The sequence below is a fragment of the Hetaerina americana genome, unplaced genomic scaffold, assembly GCF_022747635.1.
Source record: "Hetaerina americana unplaced genomic scaffold, ioHetAmer1.1.p SCAF_1, whole genome shotgun sequence".
Lineage (NCBI taxonomy): Eukaryota > Metazoa > Arthropoda > Insecta > Odonata > Calopterygidae > Hetaerina > Hetaerina americana.
The window spans coordinates 56,301,203-56,309,237 of NW_027286069.1; positions in this window are offsets into that span (position 1 = coordinate 56,301,203).

An 8,035-nucleotide genomic window follows, 5' to 3' on the forward strand; every position below is an offset into this window, starting at 1 on the left:
TGCCAAATGGTTTATGGGCAGTGGTGCATTTTGTGAGGGGTGATATAGGAATGTAGGAAATGTTGTGGAATGATGATGATTAAGAATACAAAAGTTGTAAGGTATTTCATTCACCTATGTAGAAAGAGGAACAAAAATTACAGGGGTGGTGTTAGATGTTTTCAAATATATATCAAAAAGTCATAAGCAGATCTTCTTTATTTTCTGCGCCTCTTTTTACATTGATGGATGCACTCCTTTCTTGCATTGTTTAATGCACCTATTACTTTTTTGTGTAATTGATACTTTGATGGGATCACTGTCAACTGAAAAGAGCATGTCATGATCGTTCACCTTCACAAATAAAAAAGAAGCCCGTATTTAAGACTATTTAGAAAAATAGCACTCATTTAAAATTTTATTTTTCTTAATGAGGAATTCAACATTCTTTTATGCAGTTAGTACTCCAAAGCAACAACACTGACATCCCTATTTGTGGTTGACACTAAATAAACTGGCTTCAGGCTCAGTAGTAGTCAAATGAACCTGTTTCCACAAATTAAAATTGGAAAAGGCTAGATTACCTGGACCATAATCTCTCTGGTGTCCTTAATCTTCTAACTCTTGAACATTAATATCTTACATCTAAATCTGATTTTTTAAATCAAGTTGTTTCTGGAAATGGTGGTAACAATAAATACATCTAGGGTTACTATAGAAATTAAATTTCTACTTACCCTTACAGTTTGTGGTGTAATGGAATAATTTCCTAATGGGAAAAATTTCCCCGCCCACCAAATGAGGACAATTTCATTTACGTGACTCTTAGAAGAATGATTACCATAAAGTGGCTTCAATGGTATTTAATTATTTATCAAACCTAAGGTTATATCAGTGATGGTGTCATGTTAAAAAGCACAATTGAGAAAGACAACAGGACACCAGCAGTAGTAATGTTAGGGGAGGCAACAGACAGCTGAGGTCATTTGCACCATTAGGCATGGACAGTAAAAGTTGAAGGGTAGAGAGAAATCTGGTGTTGACATTGGCCTAATCTTAACGAAAGGTACCTAGGGATCTGCAGCCTAATGTCCCATCCAACTGATACCATACTCACTCACTCAAAGTGCCCTCCACAAAGCACCTGAAGAAAGGATAGGGATAGCACTGAAAAATAACTGCAGCCACCGGGATTGGAACCTGGACCCTCTGGGCAAAACGGGAAATCACCGAGATAATTTAAACCACAAAATAAAGATGGACACAAACATTAGAATAATAAGTTCTGGCAACTATTTAACTCAGCCCGCTGGGCCACACCTTGTCATATGACAAGAGCAGATGGAACTATTTACTTATCTTGGAAGTGTTTTGGACAAAAATAGTCAAAGTAGTTAAAAAAGAAGAATTAGAAGCTTGCAGGCAGGGAGTTGCTGGCAGTTATCTTGAGTAAGGATGTCAGGAAAATCTTTAATATGGAGCATAGTATCTATTTTATAGAAATAAACTTGCTCCCTGAGGCAATATGACAGGTGCAGATTGGAGGTTTTTGAGATTGGGGGTTGATAAAACTGGTGCAAGAAGTAAAGAACACTAAAGAAAAATTATAAGGCATGATGGAGGCAGAGAAAAGGTTAGGAAAAACCCAATGCAAGCAGGAAAAGTAGACACAGAATAATTGATAATGGAATATTGAGACTGTGACGGCAGGAGAGGTAAGAGGAAGTAAAGAATAGACACAGTAGAATGTACAAATGCAGACATTATTTGGAATTGAAAGATATCTTTAAGTGCAGGTAGTGACATTAGGTGACGCTTAAAAATACAGTGATGTTTAGTGTCCATGGAATGCCTATCTTAAATCGTAGACTAACAGTAATAATCTTCATTAATCCAGTGTGAAGAGTAAATGTCTCCTAAAATTTCAATGGGAGCATCCCTAGTGAATTGGCGGCATACATGCACTGTTTGAAAAGTAAAATACATGTGATTGCATGACCAATTGCAGACACTGTAATATTACTACATTAGGCTCCCTTAGCATTCTCAATTTTCCTATTTGTTTGAAGTAATACCTTGTAACACTGCACCCCATTTCTCAAAGATTGCAGTCAATTTCCAAGCACTGTGAATTGTTTTAAATGGATGAAATATTAAAATTTTAATATTTGCACACTTTGTGATAGAGGTTAGTATCTATTACTGGACCATTTATGAATATCAGCAGCATCTGGACAAGTAAATTACAAGATCCAGTAAATTGACATGCTGCATTAAGAAATGGGCTCCTGGAGTTTCGTCCAGTCCAAAACGCCTGTTTTGCCCATATTCCAAGGATCTAACCTTTCAAAGAGCAAGAAAATTGATTTTTTAATTCCTAAAAAAGTTCAACCACTTGTTTGAATGAAACTAGATGCCTTTGCTTTCCCAGTAAAACAGTGATCCCAATGAATATTATTTGATGTCTATTTAAAAAGGTAAAATATCAATCCAATTCACCCACTTCTTTGGCCTCCCTAATGTCTGTCTTCATGACAGCTTCCTTTATGCATGAAGAGTAGACCCACTTTTCCGCATTCACATTTCAATAGCTTCCAATCCAAGCCTATTATCTTGCTTCAATGCCATGTTTTCATGCCACATAAAACCACACTATGCATCTAAGTTTTAATGTACCTTTTCTGAATGTCTTAGCAATTAATTCCTTCCATATGAAAGCTTCTCTGTGTAACGCAAATCTCCTGATGTCCTTGCTATTTTAACTGTTTTGGTCCACAATAGTTCCAAGCTAGGTTAAACTGTTCCACCTGCTCTAGTTTATGAACTCCTATTTTAATATTTAACTTCCCCTTCTTTTTCTCAAATGCTAAATAACCTTGGTTTTCATCCCATAGCTACTGCACGGGCTTTCTAATGCATTCAGCCATGTTTGCAGCCCCTTCGCTGACTGGCAAACTAAAGCTTCCTCATTCGTAAAGCCAATTTTATGAATTATCCACAGACTTGCATCCCTATCACCAGTTCTTCCCATGCCTTTTTAACCATTTCCTTCACAATTACATGGAAGAGAACATGATAATGGACACCCGTCTTACTCCTCTTCCAAATACTACATATCTGCCACTCACAACAGAGCAGTCTGAGGCATGTACAGGTTGCAGATACAAGGATTGTCTCCTATTCCCCCAATCTACTCCTATTTTCTGCGACACATTCAATAATTCAACCAAATCAAAAGCTTCCTTGAAATCAATGAAACTGACAAATACTACCTTGATCAAAAATTTCCCGGAATTTATTCAGAAAATTAAAAATACAAGTTTATTCATCTAATTCTATATTGTCCCCTTCAAAGTAATCCCCATCGACTGCAACACACTTATGCCAGCGCTTGATCCAATCCTCGAAACATTTTTTATATTCGGTTTTCGGTATGTCCATCAGTGCTTCCTGCGATTTTTCCATTACTTCCTCTCGGCTGCTAAAACGCGTTCCCCGTAATGGTTTTTTAACTCGATTGAACAGAAAGAAGTCACAGGGAGCCAAATCAGGTGAATTCGGTGGCTGTTGGATGGTATTTGTTGCATTTTTCGTCGAAAAATTACGAATAATGATAGCACTGTGTGACGGTGCGTTATCATGGTGCAAAATCCTCGAGTTTTCTGCCCACATTTCTGGTCTCTTTCGGCGAATTGCTTCACGCAAACGTCTCATAACGCCCAAATAATACTCTTTGTTTACTGTCTGGCCTTCTGGCAAAAATTCATGATGCACTACACCGTTGTAATCCATGAAAACCGTCAGCATTGCCTTCTTTTTTGACTGAAAACGACGTGGTTTTTTTGGTCTCGGCTCATTTGGTGAACGCCATTCACTTGCCTGATGTCTGGATTGCGTGTCGTACTCATAAACCCACGTCTCATCTCCAGTAATGATCCTTTTGATGAATGTGGGATCGGATTCAGCCTCGCAAATCATGTCTTTTGCGACGTCAACACGGTCTCTTTTTTGCATGAAATTGAGGTCTTTTGGCACCAAATTTGCTGCTACACGACGGAAACCCAAATCATTAACCACAATGTCTTGGGCGGATCCATAGGCAATGTTCAAGTCCTCCGCTATTTCTCTGATGGTTAATTTGCGGTTATTGACCAACATTTCTTTTACTTTATCAATTTTTTCACCGACTTTCGATGTCGATGGTCTGCCACTGCGTTCATCATCTTCGATTGACTCACGACCACTTCTGAACCGCTCGTGCCACTGGTAAACGACCGTTTTTTTTAGAGAATCGTTGCCGAAACACTTTTCCAACATTTCCAACGTCCGTGCGCCACTAAATCCGTTTTTTACGCAAAATTTAATACAAGTTCGTTGTTGCAAATTTAAATCCATTTCTGAAATTGTAAAAAATCGCCAACACACACAGAGATAGATGTACTCTTGGCTACGTAACTTTTGCAAATGTCAAGTTATGACACTAAGATTTAAAGGGAATATCAACAACAGATGTACCAATTTAACAAAAAAAACAGAACTCAAATCGGAACGATGGGAGCGGCACACGGTGGTTATTCCGGGAACTTTTTGATCAAGGTAGTATATCCTAATTTTATTCTATGTTTCTCTCCATTAGTGACTTCACTACTGCTCTGGCATCATGCATGCCTCTCCCCTTTTTGAACCCTAACTGATCCTCCCCTAAGATATCATTTTGCCACCTCTCCTCTTATTGATGATTACTTGAGTGAGATGTGAAATCTAAGTTATTGCTCTCCAGTCCTCACATATGGCTGCCTTTCCCTTTCTTGGTATAAGAACTATTACTAATCTGATGAAATCTTCCAGCCAAATTCCTCACTCATAAACTGAAGTAGTCCATAAAAAAACTTCTTTTCCTAAACCCTTAAGCAGTTTCATGGCAGTGTTGTCTACCCCCATGGCCTTATATAATTTCAGTTCCCTCAATGTCCTTTCTATCTTACCATCAAGTATGCCTAAAATTTAGCTATCATGTCAACTATGTTCTCTCTCTTTCTAAGCTTGCTAGACTATTATGTCTCTAGCATTATTTTATTATTATTAGGTAATCTACCGGTTAAGGTAGGTTTTTGGATGGAAGTAATTACTAATTAAATAATTTGTGGCCCCTAGCAAAACACAACATCCTACTCTACATCAGGTCCCTCTTCAGCTCTGAGTACTATCTTCCTCCCTTCATCCCATCCAACATCCCTATCCTGTTCCTTCCCTTTCCTCTTTTGCCCAACATTCTACCCTCTATCACAGTCTTCAACATCCCACTGCCGGTCAACACCCCCTTCATCCACTTTTCCTGCCTCCATAAGATTGCTCCCAACAAACCCCTCTCTTCGCCCACCATACCAAGTACTTCCTCATTTGTTTTCTTCTCTGTCCATTTCACCTTCTCCATTCTTCTCCACGCCCACATTTCAAAAGCCTCCAATCTACGTCTATCCTCCTGCTTCAATGACCACGTTTCCGCGCCGTACATAGCTACGCTCCATATCAAAGTTTTGACGAGTCTTTTCTTAACATCCTTACTCAACGTCCCCGTCATCAACTCCCTCCTCCTCGTGCAAGCCTCTTTGCCTAGCGCAATTCTTCTCCTTACGTCCCTACTACTTTGCCGGTGTTGGTCCAAAACACTACCGAGATACGTAAACTGTTCTACCTGCTCTAGTTTTTGCCCTCCTATTTTAATGTTAAGCTTGGCCTTTTTCTTTCTAGAAAATCGCATAACCTTTGTTTTATTAATATTGATTCTCATCCCATACCTGTCGCACTGAATTTCCAATTCACTAAACAATGCTTGCAGCCCCTTGGCTGACAGACAAACTAAAGCTTGGTCATCAGCAAACCTAACTGATTTTACAAATTCCCCGCCCACTTTCATTCCTACCTCCAGTTCTTCCCATGCATCTTTAATCATTTCCTCTGCATACAGGTTGAACAGCAATGGTGATAATGGGCAACCCTGCCTTACACCTCTTCCTAACACTGCCCAACCGGACTCCCTGTTCCCCACTCGTACCTGAGCAGTCTGAGACATGTACAGGTTGCGGATTAGCCTCCTTTCCCTCCAATCTATTCCTATTTTCTGCAGAATACTCATTAGTTTTTCCCAATTCACCCTATCAAATGCTTTTTCGAAATCTACGAAACAGGCAAATACCTCCTGGTTGTGTTCTATATTCCTCTCGATTAATAATCTCATTACTGCAATGGCATCACGCGTACCTCTCCCCTTCCTAAACCCAAACTGATCATCCCCTAAGTAATCATTTGCCCTACTCTCTATCCTTTTGTTTATGATCCTGAGAACAACTTTAGCTGCGTGGGATATCAAACTTATCGTCCTGTAGTCCTCACATGATGTAGCCTTTACCTTTTTTGGAATAGGAACTAAAACTGATCTCACAAAGTCTTCTGGCCAGATTCCTTCTTCATAAATACTATGGATCAGCCCATATAGCCTCATCCTCCCACATTTTCCTAAGCATTTTAAAAGTTCCGCGGGAATGTTATCCACCCCCACGGCCTTATTTAGTTTCATCTCCCTTAATGCCCTTTCTATCTCATTGTCTAGTATGCCTGGACCTAAGCTATCTTCCTCTACTTCATGTTCCTTTTCTATGTCTAACTTTGTTGGTCCAAGCTCTTTACTAAACAGTTCTTCTATATACTCCTTCCATCTCTCTTGGATCTTCCCTGCGACAACTATTACCTTACCCGCCTTATCTCAAACTGCTATCGTTGATCTCCCTTTCTTACTTCCCGAAAAAGATTTAACTTTGCTGTATAGCGCACCGATTTCACCCTTCCTCTGCAGACTTTCCATATCCTCGCACTGCGTCTTCCACCATGCTTCTTTTGCTTTATTTGTTGCCCGCCTAAATTTATTGTTTAATTCTTTGTACATCATTTTGCCTAATTCTGTATTTACATTCTTCCATTTTCGCCACTCATCCATCTTTGTAAACATCTCATCCGTGATCCATGGTTTCCTAGTCCTTTTAGTGTTAACGATTCCAATAGTGTCTTTTGCCGCTTTAAACAACCCTTTCTTGATCATTTCCCATTTTTCTTCTATAGTACTAAGCCCTTTACCATCCTCCATGATTTTCTCTACTGCCTGTTTGTATTCCTTCCTTTTCAAACCATTTAATACTTCTACATTCCATTTTCTGACTCACCGCCCCTGCCTTATCTTTTTTAAACGGACGCTACATTTCATAACCACTCAATTGTGGTCAGAGTCCGCATCTGCTCCCAGGAAGCTGTGTGAATTTATCACACTGTTCCTAAACCTGTGTCTAACCAGGATATAATCAAGCTGATACCTTTCTGAGTCACCTGGCATTTTCCATGTATACCTGCGTCTTTTGTGGTGTCTAAACCAAGTGTTGGCGATGACTAGCTCCTGTCTCCTGCAGAAATCAACTGCTTTCTCCCCGCGGTCATTCCTTGTGCCTAAACCGTAGTCCCCGACCTCGTCACCATCTCTTTCTTCGCCTACCGTCGCATTCCAATCCCCCATCACTATCAAATGTTTCCCTGCAGCAACATCCGTGATTATGTCCTCTAACTGATCGTCTATCCCATCGACCTCTTCTTCCTTATGGTTGCTCGGTGGCATGTATACCTGAATAATAACAAAGTTCGTCGGTTCTGCTTTTATCTCTACTAGTAGTATTCTATCCGTTACCTGCTCTATGTTGACTACACTTCTCCCTACCTCTTCATTTAATACTATGGCAACCCCTCGTTGGCTCTCGTCCCCGCCACTGTATATTATTCTATAGTTATCACTCCAGTAATCCCCGCTATCTTTCCATCTCACCTCGCATTGACCTAAAATATTGATATTTCCCCTTTCCATCTCTTGCTTAACATTCTCTAATTTCCCTGTCCTCATATTCCACGTTCCTATTCTAACTAATTTGGTCTTCTTCCCCTGCGTCTTCTGTCCTGCTGCTGCTGGTTTTCCCTTGCAAGGGTTTCATGGGATGACGACTGCGGAAGCCTAGCCTCC